We start from the raw sequence: 19,127 nt of genomic DNA on the forward strand, positions 1-19,127 counted from the left end.
CTTTTCGCCTTCCGAACTGCCTTATTTCTATGTGGCATTGATTCAACAAGGTGCTGAAAGCATTCTTTAGAAATGTTGGCCTATATTGATAGGATAGCATCTTGCAGTTGATGGAGATTTGTGGTATTCACATCCAGGGCAGGAGCTCCCGTTCCACCACATCCCAAAGATGCTCTATTGGGTTGAGATCTGGTGCCCAAATAGCAATAAGGGGCCTAATGTGTGCCAAGAAAACATCCCCCACACCATTACACCACCACCAGCCTGAACAGTGTAACAAGGCATGATGGATCCATGTTCTCATTCTGTTTACGGCAAATTCTGACTCTACCATCTGAATGTCTCAACAGAAATCGAGACTCATCAGACCAGGCAACATTTTTACAGTCTCCAACTGTTCAATTTTGGTGAGCTCGGGCAAATTGTAGCCTCTTTTTCCTATTTGTAGTGGAGATGAGTAATACCCGGTGGGGTCTTCTGCTGTTGTAGCCCATCCCCCTCAAGGCTGTGCGTTGTGGCTTCACAAATGCTTTGCTGCATACCTCAGTCAAAGTTGCTCTTCTATCAGCTTGAATCAGTCGGGCCATTCTCCTCTGACCTATAGCATCAACAAGGCATTTTCGCCCACAGGACTGCCGCATACAGGATGTTTTTCCCTATTCACACCATTCATTGTAAACCTAAAAATGGTTGTGCGTGAAAATCCCAGTAACTGAGCAGATTGTGAAATACTCAGACCGGCCCGTCTGGCACCAACAACCATGCCACGCTCAAAATTGCTTAAATCACCTTTCTTTCCCATTCTGACATTCTGGGGGTTTTTACACCTGGTCACTTCATGCGCTTTCTCTGATCGGATAGCTATCTGATCGTAAAAATACCAGGTGTAAATGCCCTCTGAAACGTTTTCGAGACGGATTTAAATCCGATCGCTCAAACCACTTCAGGAGGTGGTCTGGGACCAGAGGTGGAAAGAGTAATAAAATATTGTACTCAAGTAAAAGTAAAGTTACTTTAATAATATTTTACTTAAGTAAAATTAAAGTTACTAGTCTAAAAATCTACTCAAGTAAAAAGTAAGTCATTTTAAGTTTACTCAGAGTAAAAGTTACTTTTTTTACACCGGGGAGAGGTGGAGGATTCTAGTATAGTTCAAAAACGACAAGGGAATATAAATCTTAAACTAATTGTTTTTAATTATAGGAACATCTTTACAATTAAAGTGCAATAACAAAAAGTTAATAAAATAAAAAGCCTTTTTAAACTAAGAAACATTTATGGAATTGTTTAATGATTTTTACATGTGAGTTATGCACTTTTGAAGGTGGTCAGCAGCTAGTAAATACAATCATTATAGTAAGGTTGTAATTGATTTATTCCTGGTAACATACATTATTTTATTAAACTATATATAGTGTAAAGTTTAGAAGGAACCCTCATGTTACATATAGTTTAAATGAGCATATAATGAGATGAGTGCCATGGCTATATACTTTTGACACGTTTATTGTCTTCTAGCTTCCCTGACCTGGGTACCTGATGTCAGACCTTTGTTATCTCTCTCTCTCTCTCTCTCTCTCTCTCTCTCTCTCTCTCTCTCTCTCTCTCTCTCTCTGCAATGTCTAATGACCGGCGCATTCTCGAGGATGTTCTGTAGTTGTGTTTGACTTGAGCTGCTAGACCTCGGAAGATAATGTACATGGTATTAAAAACGCGTTGTGCAATTGAGCGGTAAAAACCTGGTCGGCAATTTCATACTCAAGAAAGTATGAATCCTACCTTTCATAGGAATGAAACACTCGCTTCGCGTCAGTGGAAAGTGGTCGCTTAAATATGACCAGGGGTTTCTTTCATAAGATTTGAACTGAGGCGGGTCTGCATTAGCGCGCGCCTGTCTCGTCAATCTCCATAGTTCTTTTTGCGCGTTCCCCCGCCCATCAATCATCCGTTGCGTGTCTTCATCACCTTGCTTTTTTATTTTTATTTTACTCAGTAACGGATATGATTTAAAATGTAGCGAAGTACAATACTTTAAACAAAACATACTTAAGTAAAAGTAAAAGTACAGATTTATTACAGTAATGTGAATAAATGTAATTCGTTACTTTCCACCTCTGTCTGGGACGCATTTCAGACGAAACTAGAGAAGTGTAAATGCATCTGGTTGATGAAACGACATACGTCAGCGCTTTACTCCTCCCAAACATAAGCACGTCACTTGCAAGTAACTATATTTTATGGCGTAATAGCACTTTTGGGAGTACTTCGACTCGCCTGAAAAGTCCGCTCCCCTTCTCACTCTCATAATGGGAGAGGGACGGTGTTACTGCGCCAAGTAGAAGTACTCCCAAAAGTGCTATTACGCCATAAAATATAGTTACTCTTTTAAATCCGCTTAGAAAAGCGCTATGTTTTATTTTGTACCACCAAACTTGCTCGTATAACTACTCGTCTTAAATAGGAAAAACGTTGATGTGTTTGGTCACTTCTTACTTTATCTCTAAATGGCAGCATTGAATGAATGGGGCTAAGCTAAATGCTATCGTAGCGTCGCAGCGCGCTCCAGCGCTTACGTGCACACACACAGATGATAGAGGGATGATTCAACAGTTCTTAGTTAAGGTAATAACATATTTTAATATTGAAAATGAGTAGACTATTCCTTTAAGGCACCCAAAATGCCCAAAAGGGTTGAAAAAAATAAAAATAATAATAAATATAGCTGCAAGCAGCGATGGCGGGCCCTCGCACGTTTTTTACCCCTACACGGTGCCTCCGAGAAAACGATGCACGGTGGGCATGTGCATCAAGTGGGTAAATATCAGTGGACTATTTCATGTTGCCACTGACCCATTTAGGTACTGTATGTAAAAGAAACCCCACATTTTAGACAAACGGGGGCGCTAGTGAGCCACTAAATAGACACGCCTTTATCTGACATTTTTGTCAACACTTAACAACCAACAACTCTGATGTGTGTGCCAAATTTATAGTTAATCTACGCATGCCAAGAGCATTATGCCTGAAACAAAAGTAAAGTTTGACGCGTTGCCATGGGAACAGCATTCGAGATGTCAAAAATTCCTATACACGGAGTATTTAAAAGTTCACAGCATGTAACTGTCAGTTTTAAATATATGTAAACATGAAAGTAAAGTTTGACATGTTGCCATGGGAACAGCGTTCGAGATATCAAAAATCCCTTTGCAATTTAGCATCTACAATGTCTCGGCATTATGTTGACCACTTCTGGTGTCAATCACATTATTTCCCTAGAAGGAGTATGGAAAAGTCCACTGCATGCAACTGAAAGGCTTAAATATGCCTTTAAAATGAAAGTAAAGTTTGACGCGTTGCCATGGGAACAGCATTCAAGATATCAAAAATCCCTTCGCAATTTATCATCTACTATGTCTCGGCATCTTGTTGACCACTTTTGGTGTCAATTGCATGATTTTTCTAGAAGGAGTATTTAAAAGAACATCGCATGGAACTGTCAAAACAATCCACCTTTGTGACTGACACACTTCCTGGCGCCTGGTGGTGGCGCTATACCCGGGAGTTACAATAGGCACATCGATAGGAATCTTCAGACGAACAAACACCCCGCGTGTCATCACAATAAGACATTTTTTGCCTTAGATATTAGACACTTCCTGTTTCTCTGATTTCGCCATGAATTTGTCACCTCGCCATGACAGAACCGTTCGAGATATCAAAAATCCCTTCACAATTTAGCAAGTCCAATGTCTCGACATCATGATCACCACGTTTGGTGTCAATCCCATGAATCCCCTAGAAGGTATATTTAAAAGTTCAATGCATGCGTTGTTAAACAATCCAAAATAGACGACTTCCTGTTGGGCGGAGCTTAAATGTTAGAGGGCAAAAGTTGTTCGGGTCGATGAGATCTATATGCGTACCAACTTTCGTACATGTGCGTACATTTTTGCCCGATCTGTGCCCCAATGTTTGTTTTTGCATTACAGGGGGCGCTACAGAGCTCCCTTGCCACGCCCGTGGTCCAGCCTTTGCCCGGACCTGATGGCCGACAACTCTGACATATGTGCCAAATTTCAAGAGTTTTCGAGTATGTTAAGGCACCCAAAGTGGCCAAAAGTGTTAAAAATATATATATATATACTGTATATATATATATATATATATATATATATATATATATATATATATATATATATATATATATATATATATATATATATATAGCTGCAAGCAGCGATGGCGGGCCCTCGCACGTTTTTTTACCGCTACATGGTGCCTCCGAGAAAACGATGCACGGTGGGCAAGGGCATCAAGTGGGTAAATATCAGTGGGCTATTTAATGTTGTTACTGACCCATTTGGGAACTGTAGGTAAAAGTAACCCCACATTTTAGACAAACGGAGGCGCTAGTTAGCCACTAAATAGACACGCCTTTATCTGACGTTTTTGCCAAAACTTAACCGCCGACAACTCTGATGTGTGTGCCAAATTTAAAGTTAATCTAAGCACACCAAGAGCGTTAAATATGCCTGAAATAAAAATAAAGTTTGATGCATTGCCATGAGAACAGCGTTCGATATGTCAAAAATCCCTTCACAATTTATCACCTTTAATGTCTCGACATTGTGTTGAACTCATTGGGTGTCAATCGCATGAATTCTCTAGGAGGAGTATTTAAATGTTCACAGCATGTAACTGTCAGTCTTAAATATGCTGGAAAATGAAAGCAAAGTTTGACGTGTTACCATGGAAACAACGTTCGAGATATCAAAAATCTCTTCACAATTTATCATCTACTATGTCTCGGTATCAAGATCACCAGGTTTGGTGTCAATCGCATGAATATCCTAGAAGAAGTATTTAAAAGTTCACTGCTTGCAACTAAAAGGCTTTAATATGCCTTTAAAATGAAAGTAAAGTTTGACGCGTTGCCATGGGAACAGCGTTCAAGATATCAAAAATCCCTTCGCAATTTGTCATCTACAATGTCTCAGCATCATGTTGACCACTTTTGGTGTCAATCGCATGAAAATCCTAGAAGGAGTATTTAAAAGTTCACCACATGCAACTGTCAAGAAATCCACCTTTTGTGCCTGCCACACTTCCTGGTGCCTGTTGGTGGCGCTATACCCGAGACTCACAATAGGCACATTGATGCGACTGGAATCTTCAGACAAACAAACACCCTGCTTGGCATCACAATAAGACATTTTTTGCTTTAGATATTAGACACTTCCTGTTTCTCTGAATTCGCCATAAATGTGTTGCCTCACCATGGCAACACCGTTCGAGATATCAAAAATCCCTTCACAATTTAGCAAGTCCAATGTCTCGGCATCATGTCCATCACGTTTGGTGTCAATCGTATGAACTCCCTAGGGAAGTATTTAAAAGTTCATGACTGAAACACTTCCTGGCGCCTGGTGGTGGCGCTATACCCGGGAGTCACAATAGGCACATCGATTCGATCGGAATCTTCAGACGAACAAACAGCCCGCATGGCATCACAATAAGACATTTTTTGCTATAGATATTAGATACTTCCTGTTTCTCTGATTTCGCTATGAATTTGTCGCCTCGCCATGGCAACACCGTTCGAGATATCAAAAATCGCTTCGCAATTTAGCAAGTACATTGTCTCGACATCATGATTACCACGTTTGGTGTCATTTGCTCGAATCCCCTAGGAGGAGTATTTAAAAGTTCACCGCATGCATTTTTGAAACAATCTAAAATGGCCGACTTCCGGTTGGGCGGAGCTTAAATGTTAGAGGGAGAAAGTCAGAGTCCTGCACGGGTCCATTTTTGGAGACCCGTGTCCGTCCGTACCCGCAAAGTTCAGCACCAGATCCGACCCGTCACCCGTGATAATATCAAAATTAAATCCGCACCCGCCCGGACCCGTTAATATTTGGCCCGTTACCCGTACCCGCATAAATCACACACGCTAAAATCATTCCAATTAAAGTGCTTTATTTTTTATCTCGTAAGTTACCTCTCTCAACATCACAACAGCCTCATGAATAGGCTAATGAAACAGGCTAATGAAACAGGCTAAAGTGCGCTCTGTTTTGTGCCATTTAAGTAGCCTATCGGCACAAATGGAACCTGATAACTATACAGAAATAGACATATTAATAAAAAAGCAAGAAAAAGAACAACCTACCTACACAACCCCTGCTGTGCTCCTAAGTCTCGTCTCGAAATGCTTTCTAAGAGAAGACGTTCAGCTTCCGGCTATCAACAGCAAAACTTTATGCCAGAGTCCTGCAACGCTCGCTCCAACTAGGCTACGAGAAGAATCAACAAACTGGTCGCGCACTGTTGTAGTGGTGGTGACATGATGGGTCAAATGTCATATGTTCCGCGTGTAATGGTAATTAAGCCGGCGGTCAGTGTTTTTTCCGCGCTCGGCGCTGAGCAGGCACGTGCAGAGGGGGGGGGGCGGTGGGTGCCCAAGCACCTGCCCCTTGACCCCTGGATGATCAAAGTGCCCTTTTTGTCAAGGCATTTTTTTTGTAATTAAATGCCCTTTTGTGAAGGCCTGCCCAATCTAACTATTAGTAAAATTTATAAAAAAATAATTTAGATGCAAATAAAATTAGTCACATGATGACGTATTGACCTTTCATTGGACAATCTCTTTAGGGACGATCACTAGCTAGCTCACAGCGTTAACAGCGCCCACACGTGCACGACACGGTGCGCAGTAGAGGGAGGATCCCCCTCGAGCCGGCATTGACCCTGGTGAAAAAATAGTATGCTAAATATATTTAATTTTGATATACTTAAGTATACTTGCAGTCACACTAATGACCAGTATACTTAAAGTGTGCTATTGATTAGTTTATTTAAAGAGTGCTATTTTGGAACAATTAATTTTGTACTTAATATATTTTAGTTGTATATTAATTGTAACAAAGTACAACTTTAAGTGTATTTAGTGTACTTTTGTGTGCTAAAGTGGAACAACTTTAAGTGTATTTAGTACAATTTAAGTACATGACTGTTTTTGTGCTAAATTCTTGCTTGATAAGTGGATTTAGAGTGTGTTTTATTTATGTTAGGAGTACATTACAAATGTATTATGAGTGTCTTGCAAACATACAATCAGTATACCTTAAATAGACTGTTTGCATACATTCTATATATTTTTGGCCAATCCAAAATTCTAAAAACTGCCCTGGTGAAAAATGAATATGCCAAGTACATTACATTTTGTAAACTTTTACATACCTGCAGCTAGATTAGTAATGAGTATACTTCAAGTGCGTTAATAATTAGTTAACTTAAAGAGTGCTATTTTGGGAATAGATTACTTGCTGGTAACATAACCAAAATATTTTTTTCCAAATAAATAAAAGCTGATTAAAACAGTCAAAAACAATTCATTTTAAATATATTTAAAATATAGTTTTATTCACAGCATTCAAAGTGTACAGTATTTGCCTAAAAATTGAACAATTACTCATTGAAGAATGTCAAGATGATTAAGTTTACAACGTCTTTCTCTCCCAAATCAACTTTAGTCTGGCAGGTTTTGGTTCAACCTTAGGAAATCTGAAAAAGATAGACAATAAGCTCAATTAAAAAGTGTTTAATATTAAAACATTACATTTATTTAAGACTTACTGTATTAAATCTATAGTGTACTGGCAGAGATTGTATAGCAGATATATTTTTACCTAAACTAGAGCTTGACTAAAATGTCATCATATATATTAAGGGGCGGTTTCCCAGACAGGAATTAGACTAGTCCTAGACTAAAATAAATGTAAGAGCTGTCCAAACTGAAAACAACTTGCTCTGACATATCTTAAAATACATCAGTGCCCTTTGTTTTACATCGTAATGCACATAAGTAATGTTTTTAGTAAGGCATGTTTGTTAAAACTATCCTAATTAAACTAAGGTCTAGTGCCGGATAAAGCTAATCCCTGTCCGGGAAACCACTCCTAAGAGTTTTCATTATAATGACTTGCCTATATGGGCTGCAAAATCCTCCTTACATAAAATACTTTAGCACCTAAAGAAAGATTTTATTGTATTAAATTTAAATGTAAAACTTGTCAGAAAGAAAATGCAACAAGCAGACAATTGGGTGGTTTCCTGTAAAGGGATTAGCTTAAAACAGGACTAGGCCTTAGTTTAATTAAGAAATATAACTAGTTTCAAAAAACATGCCTTAATAAAAACATTACCTGTGTGCATTTTGAGGCAAAACAAAGGACACTGCTCTTACATTTATTTTAGTCTAGGACTAGTCTAATCCCTGTCCGGGAAACCGCCTCAATATGTATATAACGTTATCTAAACTGACGCTTGATTTACTAATACGAATGAATTATTATATCTTAAGAGTTTAAAATGACTTACCATTAGCTGAAAAGTCATCCCTACAAATGTCTTTGAAAAACTTTAGCTTCTGAGGAAAGAATGCAGCATCATTAATACTAAATACAGTTAAGTTAGGTAAAAGCCTTACAACCTCTAAACAGTCAATAAATGGTTAACTTTCACGCTACATTAAAAAAACAGATTTTCTGACGCTACCGTTTTTCATTAACATATACATACACACCAATACATATATTTATCAAAACAATCGGGTGTACTAATTCGATATAACAGGCTAACAGTGCTATCTTTCAAACCTTTAACATTAGCTATAAGCTAAGCTAAGCTACACAGCAGCTTATCACTAAGCGAGTTAGACACCGCGTTATTGACAACATTTCGCATTCGAAATATGATAGTCTACTGATAAACTTCAGAATGGTCAAACGATAATCAAATATATTAATTTTAAGATATTTTAACGTACCTTGGGACTGAATCCGTCTGTCTTCAACGACTGGTAAAAATCAAAATACGTGCGTCGTGACGTCATCCCACACGTCAGATGCATTATTCAAATCTCAGAATTCACTTTTCTCTGAAATGCATTTACGAAAACTGTTTAAGTTAATTAATGTGTACAGCTAAAAGCGGTATGCAATTGACTCAAAAACTACAAAAAAACAAATACTCATATTCATACTCATAGTATCCATGTTTTTTTTGTGTGTATTGATTATTATTAGCAAAACCATGGTTATTTTGTGGTAAAACACAGTTCATTGGTTTATCCAATGCTTGACTATAGTGAAGTTAAAGTGTACCTTATTATGTTAATAGTATATTACAAATGTATACATCTACAATATAAAATGTAACAGAACATACTGCTCTCTCGTAATTTTAAGCCCACGTTATTTCTCCATAAAATAATATACATTTGTACACCCCATATACTTTCAAAATGTGCTTAAAATATACTGTTTCTAAAGAATACTAAATAATGTATTTTAGAAATATACTGTCAGTGCATTATTATAATGATAACTTTAAGCATACCGATAAAGTATACCTAAAATACATTTTAAAATAAGTTTAAATTTAGTATACTTTAAAAATTGCACAAAACTTTAACTTTAAGTATATTTTTCTAAAGTATACTTTTAGAAAATATACTAAAGTATAATTATTTTGAAGTATGTTAAAAGTTTAATTGTAAAAAATACGCCCAAATATGTTGTAAGCATACTTTAAATATGTTTAAAGAAAGTACATTCCTTTGTAAGTATATTTGTAATGTACTATTGCAAAGTTAAATATACTTGAAATACAATAAAGTATATTTGTTTTTCACCAGGGGAACCGAAGCGATGCTTGTTATATTGTTATTATTTTACAAGAACAACGTGAGGAGAGCATGCACAGCTTTTGTTTATTGCTGTCTGTGTGTATTAACATCTCTAGAACTTTAGATGCAAACAGGGCTCTCAAGTCTCACGCATTCGGCGGGAGACACATGCATTTCAGCCAGTTTACTCGCCACACCTTGCATTTCTCACGCTGAAAATAAAACATTCTTCCCATAAAAAAACAATGGATGAAGCAAAGGCAGGGACGTTCTCTGCCAGGAGTTCATACAGGTAGCTGTCTCGAGTTTTTAGGTGTGCTCAACTTCACGCAGCAATGCAAGAACCGAAACGCACATGACATCAAAGTACCGCGAGAAATATTCGGGAGATCATACGGAGGAGTTTGATTTCAAATTGCTCTCGAGCTGTCATCCACCTGTCACGCGGAGGTTGTTGGAAGAGCATGATCCGATGAATACGGTAAAAAACTCGTTTAATTTTTGTATCATATTGAATTTACGATTCCTGGACTCGCCTTTGATAAAAGACAATGTGAGGTAATGTTGGGTAATATAGCCATACTCGTGCTAAATTATTAACTCAGTCAAAAACTCTCCAGCTTTGCAACCAGTTTTAGTTTACCTGAAAATAAATAAAGTAGTAGAGGCTTCATGAAATGAATGAAAGGAGAGATGAATGTCATTATTTTATTGCCCTGTCATCAAGGCATCAAAGTGTGCAAAAACACAAACACGATTCAAAACTAAAATATGTAGACTACTCTCTTTGTATACAAATTTCGAACAGGATTAGAATAGAATTATATTTTAAATATGACAACAAAAACACAAGCCTGTAAACGTGATAATATCTTAATGTCACAATGCAATAATCATATAATTTTAAAACTGCATACTGTTGACACACACAAACACAAAATGAAATGCACTGTAAGTCGTTTTGGATAAAAGTGGCTGCCAACCCAGTCGGCATTTCAACGTTGATTCAACGTTGAATCAACGTCAGGTACCAACGTTGAATCAACGTTGGATTACCTTTTGGTTTTGCAAAGTGAATCAACGTTGATTCCACAACGTTGTTTTATCATCACACTTTCAACATGGGTGAATTAAGGTTGATATCGCAACCCAGTTTCAACTTTCTATTTTTAACACTAAATATAGATTTTTACTTTACACTGCAATTCTCACCAAATGATTTACTGTAAACATGTTATTTTTAAAGCAATTATCATATGAATACAACTTGCTGCGCATAACTTACAGTACAACCCCATTCATAAAACTAAACACCTAAAGAAGGTAAAGTTTAAATGTGGACAAATAAGATGGCAGGTGCCTACCCTTTACAAATATGAAAAGCAGCTGTTTAAAATATTTTTAAGGACAAAAATACATTCTTTCAAACAGTTAGGTTTCCAGTTAGTAGTGCAGAAGTGTAATATTCTAAATATAGAATAAAATCATAAAATATGAAAACAAAATCATGTTTAAAAGTCATTTTATTCATCTGAATAGAAAAACTTTATTCAAGAAAAACTGCAAATATGAATTTTGTTGATTTAGTTGACAGTCTTCTTATGGCCACCACCACCCATCTATTCTGGCTCATGCTGTACTTAATACGATGACAGCATCTAAAGAGAGAAAAAACACAATATATTTAATTTTCAAAAAATGCTGCATTTTAGCCCATGTACAAAAAAAATCTTGTTATTGCACATCAGGACAAGATGCGTTTTCTTTGATAGTCTGACTTGAAACATTGCATAGCCATCTGATGAAGGAAGAAAGCTGTTGTGTTTACGAAGATAACAATGGGGTTTAATTAAGATCATCTACAGTGCATTCAGAAATTATCATACACCTTTCACTTTCAAATGTTATGTTGTTGCATGATACTGTAATTGTTTAGATATTTTCTTCAAAGTAAAAACAGAATTTTAGAAACTTTTGCAAATGTATGAAAAAAGAAAACATATATTTTCATTATACATATTCAGACCCTTTGCAACAACATCTGCAATTTAGCTCAGTTGCCTCCAATTTCTCTTGAGGTTGCTGAGATGTTTCTACACCTTAAAGGAGCATTTCACCCGTAGAAACATTAATCTTTATTGAAAGTTGTATCATATTTGTAGTCGGAATGTAACATACATTTAGAATTTGGTGCCTATTTGACCGAGAAAAGGGGTGTCTGTAGTCTCACCCCCTCAACAAAGATATTGGACTTCCTTCTTTCAATGATGCAAAATGATGATTTTTACATCATTGAAAGAAGGAAGTGCAACACTGAAATCTGTATTTCTCCTGTCTCAGCGGCAACTGAGGAAATGATGCACGACCATTCAAAACAGGGTTTATACAGAAATCCTTGAGTTAAATTTACTACTTTTTACTACCTTTTTTACTACCTTCAGAAAATTTTTTAAAACCATCACGACACTGAATTGCAAGTGTTAATCAGCGACCTTTCTATTATTTACACAGATTTTGACATATATAACATACAAAAAAGAATTAAAGTGAAAAAAATTCTTTTATGTAGGCGACCCCCCCAAATTTCTTTATGTAGGCGAGACCAATAGCATTTTAAGGGGAGATTTTTTTGCCATAAATTCCATATTGGAGTCTCATGTGGCATATAGCTAGCTGTAGTTTGCAGGGCATTTCAGATTAAGGCGAAACAGCTAAATAACTCACTATACTGTATAAAAAGAAAACATGAATATCACCACCTTTAATGAATCTTTTATTAATTATTTATTAATTGTAAATGTATTTATTTTAGCATTTACTAATAATTTTTTAATCAAAGTTGAAACTGTTAACATTAGTGAATGCACCATGAACCACCGTCAATTACTGTAATGACATAAACAAGAATTAATTGATGATTATATACTCTATATTTTTCATTGTTTGTTTATGTTATATAATGCATTTACTAATGTGAACAAATACAACTTTTTCATATCATATTATTCAGTACACATAAACAAATAATCCAGGGTCTGTTCTGTTCACACAACAGCTTACAGTCACAGCTCTAATACAGTAACGTTATGTGTATGAATATAAACCCTGAACGAGTAACTTGAGTCAATGGTTATGTCTGTAACCATAGTGACAGTCGTAAATTGAATGACTGTACTTTATCAACAAATTATTATGTTACAATAGAGGCAGCGCTGATGTGCTAGTTTGTGCGCAATGTTTCTGCTGTTTACTTTCTCTTAAGACCTAAATGGTCGTGATTATATGAGGATATTTGCAAAGACGGGATTTTTGAGGCATATGTGTTATTTAAGGCCAATAAAGCGGCAAAAATACGTACAACACAAGCTCAATGAGAAACGAATGCGCGGCTAGCGTGCTCCTCTGACACAGAAACAGCGGACGCACTGTTGTTTGTGTTTGAATGGCTTAAAATCACCTGTTTTTAAACTGCTGTGCTTAAATATATGTACAAATGTTACGTTTTTGTGACCACACGCAAATGCAACTGCAAGAACCGACAGGTGGATGACATCAAAGTCGCGCGAGAGCATTTCGGAAGCAGTCTCCTCTTATGATTCCTCGTCAATCGCTCTCAAGGGATTTGGATGTCATCTGCCTTTTGGTTGTTGTGGCGCCACATGAAGTTTACCCACGAGTTAAACAAACCCGTTGTACCAGCCACTGGCTAGATCAGCATAGCATTAAAAAGCGTGCCGCGGATGATCAGTAACGTGAGAAAAAATTTACCCCCAAAATACAGGACCCCTTACGTTAGTCATACTGTGCAAAGACACGCAATTACCTGTTTGGTTTTCTTAGCCCACGAACTGAAAGGCTTGCCAATCTTCATCATTTCGCTAAGCCTTTTACACCTTTATCGATCTTCAAAACATCGGAGCCTTCCTGCATTATAAGTTTGACCATGCTAGCTGAAATAAACTTTTACCTCAGCATAACGTGATACAGTCAGAAAACCCGGAGTGGATCCGGTCCGTAGTGATTACAGAACGCTTACTGCGGAGAGAGGAACGTGATTTGGCTCCACTCCAGGCTTTGATCACATCCCAGAGACGAAAGATCTTTGATTATTTGCCCAGATATGCGGGTGATTTGAACTAATTTCCAGGCATCATAACATTACCAAAGGCAATCGAAAATTTACTACCTCGTCAGATGACGTTTACTACTTTTTACTACTTTTTACTGGCCTTAATTTGGCATAATTTAATTTACTACCTTTTACTACCTTTTACTACCGCGCGGACACCCTGCAAAAACATGACTGGGGTTCTAACTATATAAAGCTTAATGCAAATGGGTGAAGTGTCCCTTTAAAGCATCCTGATGAACCTGAAGATTTTTAAAGGAATGTCTGCAACCAAACTGACCAGAAGCACCATTGACTAACATAGTAGCATAAAAGAATACTATGGTAGTGAATGGTGCTTCTGATCGATTTGGTTACAAATAAATCCTATACTGAATGCTTAAGTGATATCAACTTTATATTTTCAACACCCCCCAAATTATATGATTAAAGGGACACGCCCAGATTTTGGGAATTTAGCTTATTCACCGTATCCCCCAGAGTTAGATAAGTCCATACATACCTTTCTCATCTCCGTGTGTGCTGTAACTCTGTCTGACGCAGTCCCCGCTAGCTTAGCTGAAGCTATTTACTTCCAGTCTTTGTGCTAAGCTAAGCTAGCGGGGACTGCGTCAGACAGAGTTACAGCATGCTCGGAGATGAGAAAGGTATGTATGGACTTATCTAACTCTGGGGGATACAGTGAATAAGCTAAATTCCCAAAATCTGGGCGTGTTCCTTTAACAAAGCTTTTTTAGGTTGCTTTACGTGTGGGTCAAACAGCCTTTTGTGTAGTCCCTTACCAATGAAATCGAAGATGGACTTCAGAACCTCTGGACTGTCTGTGTAAGACTTTAAACTCGCCCAGACCAGCAAGGCATCATGTTAGCAGACATCCCGACCTGATCAAAAACTCTTGATTAGGAGATGTTCTAATCCTATTTTTAATATACGTATTACAAACTTACCACAGGTGATCTGGCAAAGCGACTTATGAAACAGCATCTTCCCAAATCTCCACTTCAGGCTCATCTTAGCGATCATTGCATTTGATTAAGTTTGGAAAAAGAAAAACATATTTCATTAGTATAGAAACATAAATGTAATGTTTTAGTTTGAAATACATTTTTTGTCATAACACTATTCATTACCTTTTAACGGGGATGATTTGGGCATCTGGAAAGACACACGACTTCACCTCTCTGTATTTTATCACACGTCTTCAAATTGCATGTTGATCTGCCTACAATTTAAAACACATAATAAAATAAAAAACAAGTCATAGCCCCTTTTAAAAAGAAAACAAAACACTGCATCTTAATTAATAGGATTAGTAGAATTTGATTTGATTACAAAACAAATATTAAATGCATTGTAAGGTTTTACGGGAGACGCTTCACAAAAAAAGCATCCTAAATTAGCTTCTTATATTTTCCTAATGACAATGATAAACCAGTCTTGAGAAACAAGTAGCAGGTGTTTTTAAAAAGCCACTCTCACTTCTCACCTGTGAAGTTTCTTGTGTTTGTGTGTCGTTCTGTTTCTGACCTGACAACCCTTGCTGTCTGTTTCTAGTTCAATCCTGACAAAATATAAAAAAGTAAAATTAGTGCAATATTGGAAGAGAATTCTATAATGACCTTTATCAGAATGTATGCATACACTTGCATACTGTATTTAAGTAAATATTGTAGAATAGCAGGGTTAACACTACATTACCTGATCCAGACAGATGTAATGGCTGTTGATGCATGAAAATCTCAGCATTGACAAGATCATCATCACTTTTCTAATTTGAAGGGCTCCGATAAAGAAGACATTACAAAAGAGTTATAAAAATATACTGAAAATAAGAGCACATTTGTCTAGATAACCAATATTTTCTATTTCCATGAAAACTTGCTAACTACTCAACAAGAGAACTAAGCAAAATTACACCATTACAATTTATTTAAATTCGAATAGAACATGCCAACTTACACGACATGACATTTTCGTACAAAGGAGTTAACTTAAGTGTTTCATGCCGCTTAAAAACCATGGATACTGCGCGAATGACCGCAGCATAAACGTAACATGTGATTGACTGATTGACATGGACACATGAAGGTCACGTCGACTATCTTGTCCCTTTTAATTTTATAACTGCATTTATACACAGTACCCCGTCGTGAAAACCTCAGCATGATTCGACGCCCATGTTATAACGTCATCAATAAGTTTAGATTAATGTCAATTACACGAACTGCTAAACGTATCCGTTATTGCGAATTCGTGAGCCATAAAACACCAACATCTCATCTAAGTTTTAAGACTTAATCAGTAATATGAATTTGAGAAATAGAGCAGCTTAACTGACCGCACCTCACTCGAGCTGCTGCTGCTCCTTATCAAAGGCTGATAGGTGTCTGTGGCGCCTGAAAGACCTCTCGGATATACACTGACTGAACTACGATATCAACACTTTTTCACCAAAGTTGTCCAAAAAAGCCCTTACATTTATAACTAGTTGCTTTTCTGAAGCAAAAACAACCAAGTGGTTAAGTTGATAACAACACATATCATATTAATTTATTAATATTCATAATAACGAAGTCCAATTTCGGCGGGAACATCCCGTGAACTAGCAAATTAACTAACTATGACGGATACATTCGCAACTAACAGAAAAAAAACGAATTGGCATCGTGCTTTTTTGTCATACCACTTTAAATATGTGAATAAAATGACGTTATGCGTTAAAAACATTTACTTATTGACTTTATATTTCCTTACCTCTTCTTTCTCCGAAGCATTTTCTCGTGTGATACGCAAGATCTCGCAGACAGCCGTTGTCCAGTCTCGTGTTATCTCGCGAGATTACATAGCTACCTGTATATTCAATTTTTTGTTACATCTTTAAATATTTCCATCAATTTCATAAAATGAGTTTTTACTTTTTTCCCTGAATGATTCACAAATGATAAAACATTATTTTATTGTCTCTTTGCAACCGTTTACTTCACTGTTGTTTCAACGTTGTTTCAACGTTGAATCAACGTTGAACAAACAACTGACGTTATTTCAACCAAATTTCAACGTTGATTTTTAAGCATTTTTTTAACCTTTTTCAACCGTTTACAATTCACCGTTGTTTCAACGTTGTTTCAACGTTGAACAAACAACTGACCTTATTTCAACCAAATTTCAACGTTGAAGGTCGGTCATATGCCCGCTGGGAAATGCATAAATATATAGATTTAAAACTCAGTCTATATATTTTTCTGTCTCACTCTATTTGCAAGGAAAATAAAGAAAAACGTTAGACTTAAAATCATCTTTCTATTCTGTATTACTTTATTATTTGTTTCAGTTGTGTGCTTGCGTATCAGCGAGCAAAGTGCCCTTTTTATTCTTTGAGCACCTGCCCCTCCAATTGTCTCTGCACGGCCCTGGCGCTGAGCGTCGAGAGTTGAAAGAGATTAAAGTTTGGGTGAAATGCTCCGCTCGTCAATGTCAGTTGTCAGTTGTCACACGGCCGTCCAATCACAGTGGAGGAAGGGCGGGACAAGTATCACAACAACCAACCAGCTCACAGCTTAAGTATCACAGCTAAAAAGCGCTTGGCTGAAAAAACAGCCGTGTTTCAAAGTTTGGTGTGCACATCCTTAGACATACAAATTTTGCACATATTTTCATTTGCACTACTACCCGCCCGCGCGGAGTTAATTATCCGCCCGCCGCCCCGCCCGTGAATTTTAGGAATGTCACAATCCACCCGTTGGAGACACTTTTATGTGGGTCCCCCCGTCAGTGGTGTAGTCTACGTGATACGCAGGACTACGCCGTATACCCACTAGAAATTGTCAAGGATTTGCGTATACCCACTAAAAATAGCGTGAGGATGCGTAACAGCATGGTTTTGTCACCAATAGGTCTGCTTAGCGCCAAATGAAGTCGAACCTGCAGTGTAGCTGCTCACGTGACACTGTAAACACAGTCCGTGGAGAAGTAAACGAGAGTTATCCGGAGAGTTAACAACGCACATGTGAGTAAACAACATTTAAATCTTCAGTCCAGTTTAATACTTTATCTCTAGGTAAGGTTTCAAGTGCAATAAAATAAGCCCGTTTATGTCCTGATGGTTTTTAGCCTCTTTCAGCATGTTTGCTTGTGCTTCACAGTGTTAAACTTCCCTTCTCTGTGTTCATATATATCTACGTTCAAGATATGATCTTATATATCTTAAACTTCTGTGAGGAAATTCATGTCTGCGTTGATGTTCAGTTCAGACTTGCAAATTAAAGAGATAATTTTCTTCACTTGGTTTTGGTGTCTAGGCTACATGATGGTCTTGTAATAATAATTAAGTAAAAGCCTATTTTCATTTTTAGACAATGCTTGTATTATATACAAAAAATAAGTTTTTTATATCAATGACTATGCAAATTTAATTATTAGAATTTGCTGTATTAGAGTTAATTCATGGTCATCTTAAATGTGTATTAATTAAAAACATTTACACCATTAAATTACACATGGTAATGTTATCAATAGTTATGCATGTGTTAGCCACTGATTGAAGATTGTAAACAGTTTATTTAATTTTAATTAACAGTTGAGAAACTTTTGTCCCTGACATAGATGTTGATTAACACTAAACCAGTCTAAAAATCAGTCCAGTTTCCCCAGCTGTAATCTCATTGGCTGTTAAAGTATTTTATTTTTCTTATAATAAACTGACATGTTGATAACACATTCAGTTTATGTGTTTATGAGTACACTTTCAGAATGCTCTCAGTTACATGAAGATCCATACTGTATGCATCTGTGAGTGTGGTGGTGCGTTGCGCTGGGACAAGTGAGCATAAGGGTGAGAGGGGAAAATCTGAGTATACTCACTACAAAAATCTAGACTACACCACTGACCCGCGGGTACCCGACCCATTGCAGGACTCTGGAGAAAGTTGTTCGGGTTGATGAGATCTATATGCATACCAACTTTCATACATGTGTGTACATGTTTGTCTGATCTGTGCACCAATGTTTTTTTATGCATCACAGGGGGCGCTACAGAGCTTCCGTGCCACGCCCGTGTTCCAGCCTTTGCCAGTTCTCAATGGTGGACGACCCTGACGTCTGTGCCAAATTTCAAGAGTTTTCAAGTATGCTAAGGGACTCAAAATGCCCAAGTAAAAAAAAATATATATAGCTGCAAGCCGCGATAGCGGGCCCTCGCACGTTTTTTTACCGCTACACGGTGCCTCCGAGAAAACGATGCACGGTGGGCATGTGCATCAAGTGGGTAAATATCAGTGGACTATTTCATGTTGCTACTGACCCATTTAGGTA

At 37.2% G+C, this 19,127-nt stretch overlaps 1 long non-coding RNA gene across 1 annotated transcript; it reads right to left on the bottom strand.

The window, feature by feature from the left end:
- Positions 1–11,193: 11,193 nt before the first annotated feature.
- Positions 11,194–15,876, bottom strand: LOC129447526 (uncharacterized). The gene is made up of 6 exons (XR_012370973.1): positions 15,516–15,876; positions 15,304–15,378; positions 14,948–15,039; positions 14,765–14,828; positions 14,600–14,698; positions 11,194–11,346 (listed from the first exon to the last, which is right to left on the bottom strand). It is a non-coding gene; the product is annotated as an uncharacterized lncRNA (long non-coding RNA).
- Positions 15,877–19,127: the final 3,251 nt, after the last annotated feature.

Source organism: Misgurnus anguillicaudatus, chromosome 2, assembly GCF_027580225.2.
Source record: "Misgurnus anguillicaudatus chromosome 2, ASM2758022v2, whole genome shotgun sequence".
NCBI lineage: Eukaryota > Metazoa > Chordata > Actinopteri > Cypriniformes > Cobitidae > Misgurnus > Misgurnus anguillicaudatus.